General features: G+C 47.9%; 1 long non-coding RNA gene across 1 annotated transcript; it reads left to right on the forward strand.

The window, feature by feature from the left end:
- The first annotated feature begins 1,635 nt into the window (after positions 1–1,635).
- Positions 1,636–8,052, forward strand: LOC143834443 (uncharacterized). The gene is made up of 3 exons (XR_013229775.1): positions 1,636–1,760; positions 2,726–3,309; positions 5,341–8,052. It is a non-coding gene; the product is annotated as an uncharacterized LOC143834443 (long non-coding RNA).
- Positions 8,053–13,705: the final 5,653 nt, after the last annotated feature.

Here is a 13,705-nt window from a genome sequence, read left to right on the forward strand (position 1 = left end):
ACTAATCTACCTACTGTTCATTCTGACATCTCCTGTTTTGTTTTATCTAATTATCTTATAAATGAAAGCTTCCAGTTCCCTGGGCTCATGTTGACATCAGCTTCTAACTTAAACAGAGAGAGGGAGAATGGGGTGGGGTCTTCTCAAGGGCTACATTGGCTAAGGCAATCTCTCTAAAAATCTCTGCTCTCGGAGACTATTTTCACAAAAATATTTCCTGTTATTTTCCCAGACCCTTCATAATTGTATTGATTTTTAACAATAACAAGCAAAATTACAAAAATTTCATACCATGGGCACATATTTTGAGCTACTATTAGAAACAACTTCTGTGAGGACTCGCCCTTTCTTGAAATGTTATGATACTTTTGTTTGTGAAAACACAAGTTTTTTTTCTAAATTATGCATTTATCTTTGTAAAAATTTAGAAACCTATCACAGTGAAAAAGATTCCCATGTTGCTTACAGCAGGGGTAGTCAAGCTGTGGTCCTCCAGATGTTCATGGACTACAATTCCCATGAGCCCCTGCCAGCAAATACTGGCAGTGGCTCATGGGAATTGTAGTCCATGAACATCTGGAGGACCACAGGTTGACTATCCCTGGCTTACAGTACTAGGGTTGTCAGGTTTGCCACTATAGTAGGGTTTCCCAGAATGGGTGGCACATCCTCTGGGGGAAGCCGGGAAGGATCCAGGGAGGTAGTAAGGAATTTTGGGGCAGGAGGAGGGTAACAGTCTGACTGTTCCTACTGTAGCTGCATTTTCCTAGTGAGGGGTGTTCCAATGTGGCTTGCCATTGCCTGCATCCGGTTAGTGGAAATCCTGGGCTTTCCTTGGTGATCTTCCATCCCAGTGCTGACCAGGACCAACTGTACTTAACTTCCTGAAGAAAACAAAAGCTGCAGGAGGTGGGCTGGGTGGGATCCTGTTCCTGCTGAGCGCCTTCTCCTCCCCAGACTCTGCCTTTCCCAGGCTCCACCCCACATAGTAAACACAGTATGCCCCTCTTCCAGCGCTCTCCCCTGCTCCTTCTCCCAGCCACATTGTATTTCATCCTCCCTCCTGTGAGGTATATATGTGTTTATGCCTTTAAGTGGGCCCTCAAGGGCTAGGGACTCACTTTACAGTTGTTACCCGAGGGGGAGTTGGAAAATTCCTGGAGATCAGGAAGTGAATCTGGGGAAATGCAATGTTTAGGGAAACGAAGATCCTCAACAGGGTGTAATGACAGGACACCTTAAAGCATCCATTTTCTTTAGGGAACGGATCTGTTTTCTGAAGCTGAGTTTCTCTCTGTGTCTGTGTGTGTGTGTGTGTGTTGGTAGAAGTCTTCCAATGTGTGTTGGAGCATTTTCTACCTCCCTATAGGTTTGCCAACTACTAGAAGAGATCTAGAGATCCCCTGCTATTACAATGGATCTTTAGCTAACAGGGATCAATGATCATGTATTAAACTGACATTCTGGGCTCTTCCACCCTGGCTTTTACACCATCTTCAAAAGAACCAACTGGAAATAGCTCTTACAGAAAGGTTCTCTTAGGCAAGTCAAGAAAACTGTCACAATCGCAACTGCACACATATACCACACCCCCTTTGAATTATGGAACCAAAAAACAGCAACAGCTGCACAGGCAAGATATGGGAGATACTGAAAATGAAAGTGGAGTTCTGCCTTTTCTGCTCTGTCTTGCCAAAAACTTTTTCCCCAGCCTTTACATTTCCCCCAGCGTTTACAGAAGGAAGAGGCAATTTGCGCAGGTATGTATATAAGCAGACCTGTGGTTGGCAGGGCCTTTTCAGGAGAGGGAGGGAAACATTCCAGGGATTTGACTTCTTAAAGGCACATGCTCGGGGGTGGGGGGTCCTGCGGCCTGGAGAAGCCCCGGCCATGCTCCAGGGTGGGGGGGGGCGGATCTCCGGCCGTCCCCCCCCAGGGAAGCCTTCGCCCTGCGAAGGCTTCCCCGGGGACGGGGCCCTAGCACCCATTTTATTTAGATATGAAATGGGCTTTATTTCTAGTGTTCCAATAATGGTCTTTTAATTTGGTTGCTGTAGCTTCCTTACAACTCAGTGTCCTAAGATGTTATTAAGGCTACCAATCTCCAGCTGGGGTCTGGAAATCTCAACTTATGTCTAGAGAACAGAGATTCCTTGGAGAAAGCAGCAGCTCTTGAAGGGAGCCACTTCCTTCTAAAACCCCACGCATTGGTCATTGAATCCCTCATTTTGTGGCGTGTACTGACCGGCCTCCAGTCCTCTGAGAAGAGCAGATATAGAGAACGTAAATGATCTCTCTCTCAGCAGCTTGCTACTGAGCCCCTTCCCCTAATTCACTACCTCCCATCCTAAGGCGACCAGATTGTCCCACTTTTGGAGGGACATCTGGGGGCACCTGGCCAATTGTACTTATGTTGAAATTTAAAAAGATATATATTATAATCCTGTTTTTGCGTTCTGTGAAAAAAAAATTGTTGCTCCATACAGACCAAATTTTAATCAAGAACCCCCCCCTCCCACCTCCTGGTCAATGGTGTCCCGCTTTACCAATGTTAACATCTGGTCACCTTAAACCAGGGGTAGTCAAACTGCGGCCCTCCAGATGTCCATGGACTACAATTCCCAGGAGCCCCCTGCCAGCATTCGCTGGCAGGGGGCTCCTGGGAATTGTAGTCCATGGACATCTGGAGGGCCGCAGTTTGACTACCCCTGCCTTAAACTTTCAGGAACTCCCCAAGCTGGAGATGGCAACCAAACCAGTTTGGATCGGGAAGGGGCTACTGCAACATAAATAACGCCCTAATCTGATGTCTGAAGTGCTACTTTTCTGTGTCCAGCTCTTTTGTTATCACACACACAGAGAAGTCTGTGAAAGGCTATCCCCGCCCTTTCTCTGTTGTCCTGGGACCCCTTTGCTCGGGGAAAGACTTAACAGCACTATATAGAAGGCCGCCCTTCCGAAAACGCCGCTCTGTTTCCTGCTATTGTTTTTTTGCGGCGTTATCGTGCGTTCGATCGCCGGCCCCGTCCTCCCCAGCGCCCACCGGTCGCGCCGCCCTCCCGCCTGAAGAAATCTGCTTTCTGCCGGGGGAGCGCGTGCTGAGGCTTGCCCAGAGTCACAGTCATGATCACAAACACCGCCTTGGAGTTGGGCAGGGAGGAGGGCCCCGGCGGGAGACGCGGGACAGCTGAAAATGAAACTTGGAAGCGGAGTTCCTGCCGCCGCCCCTTCCCTCTGCCTCTGCCTCTGCCTCGCCGCAGAGTGACATCTTCCCCGGCCTGCACAGAAGGGAGCGCGCGATTCGCTCAGGTATGCATGCAGAGCCTTCTCAGGTGAGGGAGCGGGAAAGGTGGGGGATTCCACTTGAAAGGCACCGCTTCCCCCCCCCCCCCAGCCGCTCTCCAAGAGCAGCCGCGGGCGACTCCAGGGGGTTTCCAAGGCCAGAGGCGGTCAGAGCCATGGGGCCTGCCCACCCCCTACCCCCTACCCCCTACCCCCTGCTGAGCATCCCATCTGGGGCTGCCCGGGCTCTCTAGCTGAGGTCAGCCTCCCTGTTCCTAGGCTGGAGTTCAGTGAGGCTGCCCCTTGAAATAATTCTGCACAAGGGGAAATTTGGAAATGGTTCTGGAGGCTGCGACTGCGGAGGGTTGCCAGTCCTGGTTGGGAAAGACCGTGGGAAGTGGAGGCGGGATTTGGGGCCGGGAGGGACCTCAGTGGAAAAATCATGCTATGGAGTCACCCCTCACCCCCCATGTAGCCATTTTTTCATGCAGCCCAGCTATTTCCCAACCCGAAGCTGGCAACCCTTCCCTGGAATTACAGCTCATATCCAGGCTGAAGACAATCAGTCTTCAGCCTGGATATGAGCTGCAATTCCAGGGTAGGGTTGCCAGCTTCGGGTTGGGAAATAGCTGGGCACTTTGTGGGATTTGGGGTGAGAAGGGGCCTCGGTGGAGCAAAATGCTATGGAGTCCAAGCTCCAAAGCGGCCATTCTTCTCCAGGGAAGGTGATCTCTGCTGGACATGAGCTGTAAAGAAGAAGAAGAAAAAGAGTTGGTTCTTATACGCTGCTTTTCTCGAAGCGGCTTACAAAGCGGCACCCAGCACTGTGGCAAGCCCAAGGTCACCCAGCTTGGCTTCATATAGGGGAGTGCAGAATCGAACCTGGCATGCCAGATTAGAAGTCCACACTCCTAACCACTACGCCAAACTGGCTGTCCTTGTACAAAGAATCCAAATGCCCTCCTTAAAGGTGCAGATGCCCTATTGTAGTGCTTTTAGTGCACAACTCTTGTTTTCTTATTGGGTACCCCACGTGACCAGTGAGTCTGGGAGGAATAACAGGTAGAGGTGACCAAGTAAAGCGGTTTCTAGGGCTGCCGACCTCTCTGTCAGAGACTGTGAGGATGCTTTCCCCCTTGGACTAATGAGATGGGTTTTATATTGTAATTGTATTGGTTTTATACTATAAACCGCCATGAAACGGCTATTGTCGAGAGTGGCGGTCTAGAAGTCAATCAATAAGTAAATATTCCATTTAACAAATGTGTATTGTGCTGCCACACAGTCATGGTGGGCTTTGTAAGCCGCTTTGAGACTCTTTCGGGTAGAGAAATGCGGCATATAAGAACCAACACTTCTTCTTTAGTAATATCAAGGCTCTCTAAGCCTCACCTCCCTCACAGGGTGTCTGTTGTGTGGAGAGGAAAGGGAAGGCAACTGTAAACCACTTTGAGACTCCTTCGGGTAGAGAAAAGCGGCATATAAGATCCAACCCTTCTTCTTCAGTAATATCAGGGCTCCCTCAGCCTCACCTCCCTCACAGGGTGTCTGTTGTGGGGAGAAGAAATGGAAGGCGACTGTAAGCCGCTTTGAGCCTCTTTCGAGTACAGAAAACTGGCATATAACAACCAACTCTTCTTCTTCAGTAATATCAGGGCTCCCTCAGCCTCACCTCCCTCACAGGGTGTCTGTTGTGGGGAGAAGAAATGGAAGGTGATTGTAAGCCGCTTTGAGACTCCTTTGGGTAGAGAAAAGTGGCATATAAGAACCAACTCTTCTTATTCTTCAAAGCATCCATTTTCTCCAGGGGAACTGATCTTTGTATTCTGGAGATGAGCTGCAATTCCAGGGGACCCCCCCCTCCCAGCTCCCACCTGAAGGCTGGCATCCCTACCAGCAACCCCAGATTTAAACCCCATAGCTGCTCAATGTTCCCACTTCACATACATCTGCCAGAATATTAACCTTCAAGTGCTAAAACAACTAGTCATTTGAACAAGATGAATCATTGCCGTGACCTCTTTCTAACCTTCTCCCCACTCCCCCCCCCAAATTCAGGAAGTAAGTTCTACTGGAATTCATACCTGGAGGAATCGTATACAACCTTGAAGGCCTGTCGTAGAAGTGTCCTCTCTTGTAAAACTTACCGCAAAACGCAGCTATGAGCAATCTATTGACAGAGGATCAGAAGCACTGCTTTTTTGGGCTCCTGAAGCAATTACTCAAAACACCCCACAATTTAAAGGATGGCACAGCGGTTCAAGCTGAGTGTCATGGAAAGACATTGGTGCTCGCCTATTGGACAAATGAATGCAAAATAACCATTCGGGATTCGAATGGCCATTCCAGACTGAAGGAGCTAGTGCCCACACAGGACATTTACCTCAGATGGCGGGAAGGGTTGCCTGAGGAGCCTCTTAACCCGGAGAACCTTCAGAGAGTACAGAATGAACTGAAGCTCCTGGAAGCTCTAAATCAAGAAACCGAAACTTGCTTTTCTCTCGCCAGGATTAAATTAATCCAAGAGCTCCCGAGCCTGCAGTCAAACATGACAATGAAAATCATTTGCTGCGATGTTATTCTGACCTTTGTCTCTGGTAAAGGGAAGAATGTGGCCACTGTTTTGTACGACAACAGCAGAAACAAGCCCTTGCATAGCATCAACGTGGCAAGTTGGTGGGAGAAAATTGGGAGATGGATCTGGATCGTCTTGTGCGGAATCGGTGCAGCGTTCGGCCGTGTCGGTGATTTGTTTTCTGCACTCGAATCCCTGATGACAGCATTCACTTATTTGGTGAAATCTTTCAACCCTTTAGTGAAATCTTTAACTGCCTTCATTCAGTCACGGAGTGCTCAGCACTGAAAAAGGAGTGACAAGGGCTGCCTGCTTTCCTTTTCGCAGGCAGAACAGGAGGCTGCTAGATGTTGCCAAAGTACACATCCATGTAGTTGCCTTAGATTGAATCAGATCTTTGCCCCATCAAAATGAGTATTGTCTACTCAGACTGTCAGCAGCTCTACACGCCTTTCTCATCATTTACCATCTGTTCCTTTTAACTGGAGATGCCAGGGATTGAACCTGGGACCTTTGGCATGCCAAGCAATTGTTCTACCACTGCATCACAACCCTTCCCCTAAGTATTAAAGAGAGGAACTGTAGCAGAAATCAATTGGGGTCTCTGAAATCAATTCGGACCTCAGTTTCCTCAGTTCGGCATGCTGTTAGATTTAACGACTGTGCAGGGGGAAGAAGTAAAATGAATACATTTGACAAACGTTATGCTTAAGTTGACTTACCCCTAAGTGAACATTGTGGTATAGGAGGGTTTTTGTGGACCAGAATATTCCCTCAATTTCACTGGACTTACGGGGTTTTTTTGGGAGGGGGCATTATTTCATACCTGCTTTTCGCCCTTCCCCAGCTAGCTGTTTTTTTTTTTTTACATTTTAAAAAATGATATTTTATTGTTGGCAGCAGGATTCCAATCAATGAGGGGTTGTTTGCCACCATGTAGAGCAGTTGTCCCCAACCTTTCTGAGGCTGGGGACCGGCAGGGCAACTGCCTCGCCCACGCATCGCGCATGCGCGGGCTGTGCCCGCACATTGCGCATGTGCCATGCGCAGCCGAAATCGCACATGCGTGGCACTTTCGCGCATGCGCAAAAGTGCCGTGCATGCGTGATTTCGGCTGCACATGGCGTGTGTGCGGCGCGGCCGTGCATGTGCAGTGCGCGGCGCGGCCCTGATTCCCTCTCCCCGCCCTCCCGCAGTAAGAAGCTTCCCGGGCCGCAAGCTTGCGGCCTGGGAAGTTTTTTACTGCGGGGGGGCTGGGGAGAGGGAGCCGTGGCCCGGCGCCATGGCCTTAGCAGCCCGGCACCGGGCCGCGGCCCGCAGGTTGGGGACCACTGATGTATAGGCCCTAATCTAGGTATTCAGTAGAAAATGACTACATTGCCAATTCAGATCCTGTCCCCTGACCAAGACAAAAAGGCTGTCAGGTCTTCTCAAGGAAAGGGGAAGTTGCAAAAATTGCAGTTTGTGGATGAGCCAGGACTCAACAAATATTAGAATAAGGTTCTCCTTTATTGCCAGTGAGTCACAATTATTGCTATTGGGATACGAGGAGAAGCACTACAGATCCTTAGTTCACTCATAGAGGCTTATCATCAGTCCCAGGAACAAGCAATCCTACTCCTTCCCACCTTGCTTCTGTGCCGATGTATTCTATCTGTGTCCCCACCTGCAACCCAGGAATCAGGCCTGAAAAGACATTGTAGCACAGCTCTTTGAACAAACACTGGGCTGACCTGTAAGTGGTTGCAGTGCAGCTGGGATGCAGGGAGCATCTGGGGCACGCAACAGTGTCAGAAGCAGAGTTTACATCCAAAGTTACAATAATGAGTTATTAGTATGGAGATGATAAAGCTGTTCTGACCAGGCAGTAAAATCAGTCTCACCCACCTCACAGGGTGTCTGTTGCGGAGAGAGGACTAAGTTAACATCTAGAGACACCACATCTTGCCCACATAGCAAAGGGCAATGGGGAGATGTACATAACTAAAGCACAAAGGTAATGCTGAATTTCCATCTACTTAGACTTCAAGTAGTCCTAACTTGTGTTATCTAAACATGATTTATCATAAGTACAAAGTGCAGGGAAAGGGAATACATCTTTTTGACCTTTTCTTTGTACCCTTGCTCAGTTTGAATGGTTGAACATATCATGTGTATTCTTTTTATTAACTTATTAAACTTTCTTATACTTTGAATGTTCTAAGCATGATTTCTGGAAATGCCTGGTATCTATTCAGTCTTGCTATCAGCAGAGTAACAATGAGGAACAGCATCAAGTAACCTCCCTATCTATCAGGGTCAGTTGCCATTCCTACCCAGTGGTTGTTCCTGGCTCCCACTGGAAGAGCACCTGAACAACTCCCCTGTCAGGAATCAGGCTGAGCCTAGCCTGCAGAGTCCGTGATAAAGGCACATCCAAGATCCAACAGGCAGTTGTAAATCCAAAGAGAGCTTTATTAGACAGAGTCCACAGAACGCTAAAGCAAGCCAAGATCTTCCTAAGGAAAGATCTTGATAATAACAAAGAGCAATGGGAAACCCAGGTCAGATATAGAGCCCATCACATAAGGGAGGGGGTGCATAGGCGTTTTGGCGGGAGAGCAAGAGGGCAGCAAAGGTGAGCTGATTCCCAGGCAACCAGATGGCCCGGAATCTTATCTAGGCAGTTGGCACATTGTTGAGACTTGAGTTGTCTCCACAAGGACACTTATAGTAAGATGGATACATCAGCAACAGAACCACTCCTGCTGGGAAATGGAAGGGAGGCTAGAAACTAGCGGACAGATTTATTGTTTTATGGCCTTGGCTTGGCCAAGCTGGTGAGAGACCAAAAGGCTTGTGAGAAAACGAAACTTAGCTGGCATGAATCAGGGTTTTTATCCATGAGTTCCTCCAGGAAGGCTTACACACAAAACTTGGTACAAGTAATTAAGGATTTATTAAAAAAACTAAAAGTAATCCTCTATCAATTACAGTCTTCATCAGGTCCAAGCAATAAGAAAAACAACAAAGCTAACTATTTAACATACTGCATACCTGTGTTGCAGGTGACAATTCGCTCCCTACCTGGCCCTCCTTGGGGGTGTGCTACCAATAGAGAGAGAGCACTCTGCCAATGAGGGCCAATCCATTCAAATTTCACTTTGCTAATGAAGGCAGATCAGTTCAAATTGCATGCAGACAATTCATTCCCTAGGCTGAAGTTGACAACTCACTCCCTACCTGATTATCTCTCCTTATGGATGTGACACTAATAGAGATTTAAAAAAAAACTCTGCTAATGAGGGCCAATCAATTCAAATTGCACTCTGCCAATGAGGACCAATCGGTTCAAGCTGTACTCTGCCAATGAGGGCAAATCAGCTCCAATTGAATGCAGACAACTCGCTCCCTACTTTGTTGACTCCCCCGACTAGGTGAAAAGCCCATTGTACCCGGGAATACAATGTGCACTAGCACATGTGCTGGCTCCGTGCCTTTCCTGGATACCGACTCTCCTCCCTCCAACCCCATTCCCCGCTGGATATTGAGATCCAGCATGATGGAGGTGATTAAGCAGTAAAGGTAAAGGTAAAGGTATCCCCTGTGCAAGCACCGAGTCATGTCTGACCCTTGGGGTGACGCCCTCTAGCGTTTTCATGGCAGACTCAATACGGGGTGGTTTGCCAGTGCCTTCCCCAGTCATTACCGTTTACCCCCCAGCAAGCTGGATACTCATTTTACCGACCTCGGAAGGATGGAAGGCTGAGTCAACCTTGAGCCGGCTGCTGGGATTGAACTCCCAGCCTCATGGGCAAAGCTTTCAGACGGCTGCCTTACCACTCTGCGCCACAAGAGGCTCATAAGCAGTACGAGATTAAGCAGTACGAGACTCTAATCTCAGGAGCCCAGTTTGATCCCCCATTCCTCCTCGATTAGCAGCCAGCTGGATTGCCAACCTCTAGGTGGGGGCTTGGAGATCTTCAGGAATAACAACTGATCTCCAGGCACCAGTTCTGAAGAAGACCACTAAGAGGGAGGGAGAGCAGAAGCCATGCTGGGTCCCATAGGCCTTTACTCCTTCACTCCCCCCATCCAGACTCTTGAGGCCCCACCTCCAAAACTGAAGGAACATTCCTCACCCAGGGGTCATCAATCTCCAGGTGCGGCCTGGAGGCCTCCTGGAGTTGGAAGTCATCTACAGACTATGGAGTTCCGCTTCCAAGGAGGAAATGGCTGTTTTGGAGGGGGGATTTTACTATGACAGCTCATCTCCAGACAACAGAGATCAGTCCCCCTGGAGAAAAGGGCTGCTTAGGAGGGAGGACTCTCTGGCGTGCCCCATAGAGGTCCAGGGATGCCAGCCTCCAGGGGGGGCTTGGGCATCCCCCAGAAGGACAGCTCTTCATCAGTCTTTAAAGGTCAGTTCCCCTGGAGAAAAGGGCTGCTTGGGAGGGGCTTCCCACGCCCGACTTCTATACCAGGGCAACTCACTGGGGCAGCTCTAATTCTCTCCACCACACCCCTACACCAGGGCAACTCACTCTGGACATCTCTGCTTCTCTCCCTCCCCGCTTCTGCACCTGAGCTACTCACTGTGGTTGGCTCCGTTTTCATCCAGCGTGTTCTGAGAGTGGCAGGAAGTTGGGGGCGGAGAGCTGCCCCCCTTCCTGGCTGAGGGTTTGCTCCCAATAGGGGCTCAGCTACGGGGGAGGGCCAATCAGGTAGCATTTCTAAACCTGCCGTTTCTAAAAATATATGGTTTACTGATTACCGCCACACAGTATTTCTATTTGTTTCTCACCTGGAGCCTGCTAACCCAGCACCTTGATGGGATCCAAAGCCAGATAATCCCCCTTTCCAAGTAGTCCTTTTTTCCAGGGGGACTGATCTCTGTTGCCTGGAAATGGCCTGCAAGTCGAGCAAATCCCCAGGTCCCAACTGAAGATTGGCATCCTGCAGCCTCTCTGGGGCACAATGCCACACAATTCTCCCTCCTAAGCAAGCCTCAAGATGAGTTGTCATTGCAGAATCCCCCCTCCACAAAAGCTATTTTCCCCTGGCGAACTAATCTCTATAGTCTGCAGATGACCTCCAATTCCAGGAGATTTCCACACCTTGACATTGGTGACCCCTCAGTCAGGAATGTTCTTTGAGGTTTGGAGGCAGGGCCTCAAGAGTCCAGGGGTGGGCAGCTTTTACCATGTAGCCACCTCCCAGGAAGGTCATTTTGCAGGTGTGCATCCTGTTGTTTTCTGTCCATAGCAAACCCCTTTCTAACCTATAGCCCCAAATACCCTTTGCCCTATGACGTCATGTAGCCTCTCTTGGCCAACCGAAGGAATCTTTGAGGAAATGCTAGTCTTTGCTTCCTTCAGGAGATGATAACTTCTCTCTTTTTCTCCCTCCAATCCCTCTACGTTCCCAATTACCACTTTCCATTTACCAGCCTTGAAGTACATAACAGTGACAGTAGCAAGAACTGTGAGGTCACAGACAGCAGTAAGCTAAAACTTGACCTGACATTAACCCTTGTTGATGGTGTGTGTGTGCTCAAGCATCACAACATTCCTGCAACAGGATAATATGAAATGGATAATATGAAGTGGCCCAGTTTGGAGTGGGTGGAGTTCCTTCCTTCCTTCCTTCCTTCCTTCCTTCCTTCCTTCCTTCCTTCCTTCCTTCCTTCCTTCCTTCCTTCCTTCCTTCCCTCCCTTTCTCTCCTTCCATCATTCAATCCATCCATCCGTTTCCTTCTCCCCTCTCTCCTTCCTTCCCTTTCTCTCCCTCCATCTCTTTCTTCCTTCCCTTCTTTCTCCTTCCTTCCTTTCTCTCCTTCCTTCCATCCATTTATCCCTTTCTTTCTCCCCTTTTTTTCCCTTCCTTCCCTTTCTTTCTCTCCTTTTTTCCCTTCCTCCATCCCTTTCTTTCCTTTTCTCTCCTTCCTTCCTTTCTTTCCTTCTTTCCTTCCCTTTCTTACTCTCCTTCCATCCATCCATCCATCCATCCATCCATCCATCCATCCATCCATCCACCTGTTTCCTTTTTCCCTCCTTCCTTTCCCTCCTTCCTTTCCCTCCTTCCTTCACTTCCTCCCTAAAAATCCAAACAGGACACTCCACCGTCCCACCACACTAGCCCCTGTAGTATTTACAGCTGCAGCGGGCTTAGATTCCAGTGTATTATAAGGTTTTTAAAATTAAATTGGCATCAAGGGAAAAAATGGGAGGACGTCAGAGAAAACTGTGAAAAACAGTAGGTTGTTTAGAAGACTGTCAGAATTATCTGTTTAAACAGGATGGACATCTGGAGTCTATTCCAAATTGTCACTGAAGTCTTCTACAGAGATTTGGTGTGTGCATTCCTGGTGTTCAAGCAAAGTTTCATAGCCCATTCTCCCCCTCTTTTTGGAGCTGGCTGAAGCCCCATTTTCTGGGGCCTTTAGCCTTAAACCATGTTATTCTATTTTTAGGAAACGCTGTGAGTCCAGGGAAATGCTGTGAGTGTAGGGACTTCTTGCCATTAAGTGCTCCACCCACAGTTCCTTCTACAGCAGCTGGAAAAGAGAAGGGCTCAGTTAGACATTGCGGGAAGCAGGACAAACTCAAGAAGCAAACTTTCCAGGTATGTGACAAGACTTCTTGTTGAACCGGGGGCCCTGGGCAAGCACAGAGAGCCTCCAGAATTCTGTGCCAGCTAGAATTTAGTTCGCAAAAGCCAATGCTATCAGCATCCTTCGGAACGGAGGAGAGGAAAGTGGAAAGAGGCTGAAAAGTTTTGCCAGAGTTGTGTTCATATCAGAGGCTTTTTAAAGCCTCCCGGGAATGTTAGGCTGGAATTAAGAGATTCCCCACTGGCTATAGGGATCCCTGTATGCCCCACATATACCGTGCTTATGTAGACAATGGTTAAAATCAAACTAGGTCAGGAGTGCTGTCTCCCTGAAATCCTGTTCCCCGTTTCCCTGCTTTTTTAATAGTAATAATAATAACAACAACAACAACAACAACAATAATAACAATGACAATGACAATAACAATAACAATAATAATTCCTGTTGGTTCCAATGTTGTAAGAATAAATTATTATTATTATTATTATTATTATTATTATTATTATTATTATTATTATTATTATTATTATTATTATTATTTAATTTTTAGACCGCCCTTCTCCCAATAGGTCTCAGGGCGGTTTACAACATAAATAGTTAAAACACAATAAAATCCCCATAAAAACCCCAATTAAAAGTTACATATTAAAAGTTACATTTTGCCCACTTTTTACTTCCTGCCTTCCACCTACCTCCGTCTGCCTTCTGTCCTTCCAATATCTTGCCTGACTGCCCTCTCTTTGTTTCCTCCATTCACTTTCAGTATTGAGGTAAAGCTGCTGTGGCCATTTCAGATTATAAGGCTTGTCCGAGCAAACCTAAATGGCTGCCAGGGGCCCTGCCGATGAATTTCAGCATATTAAGACTTGTCATATTTTTAAAATAGGCCACTTTGGATCCCTGCTGGGAGAAAAACAGGATAAGAAATACACAAAATAAACAAACAGGGGGATTTTGGGTGCTGTACATCTGGACAGCCCTTCTCTCTCTTTGGATGAGTCATTTACATTCTCTTGAGGATGGAAAGGGGTAGGGAAAACCCTAGAGCTGTCTGTGTCATTTTCTGAGCCTTGATCTGCAATAGTTCTGTAAGATCTGGTCCTGGGTAGGAAGATGGGATGAAAAACCACCTTTGCTGAGTGGGAATAGTTTGTTCCTCTCTGATGTGGGAGGAAATCCCAGGAGAACTAGGCTCCACTGCAGAGGATCAGAAATCCTTAAAAAAAAGAAATTCATGAGAGTGGAAAGAAGAATGC

This window comes from Paroedura picta, chromosome 3, assembly GCF_049243985.1.
Source record: "Paroedura picta isolate Pp20150507F chromosome 3, Ppicta_v3.0, whole genome shotgun sequence".
Taxonomy (NCBI): Eukaryota; Metazoa; Chordata; class Lepidosauria; order Squamata; family Gekkonidae; genus Paroedura; species Paroedura picta.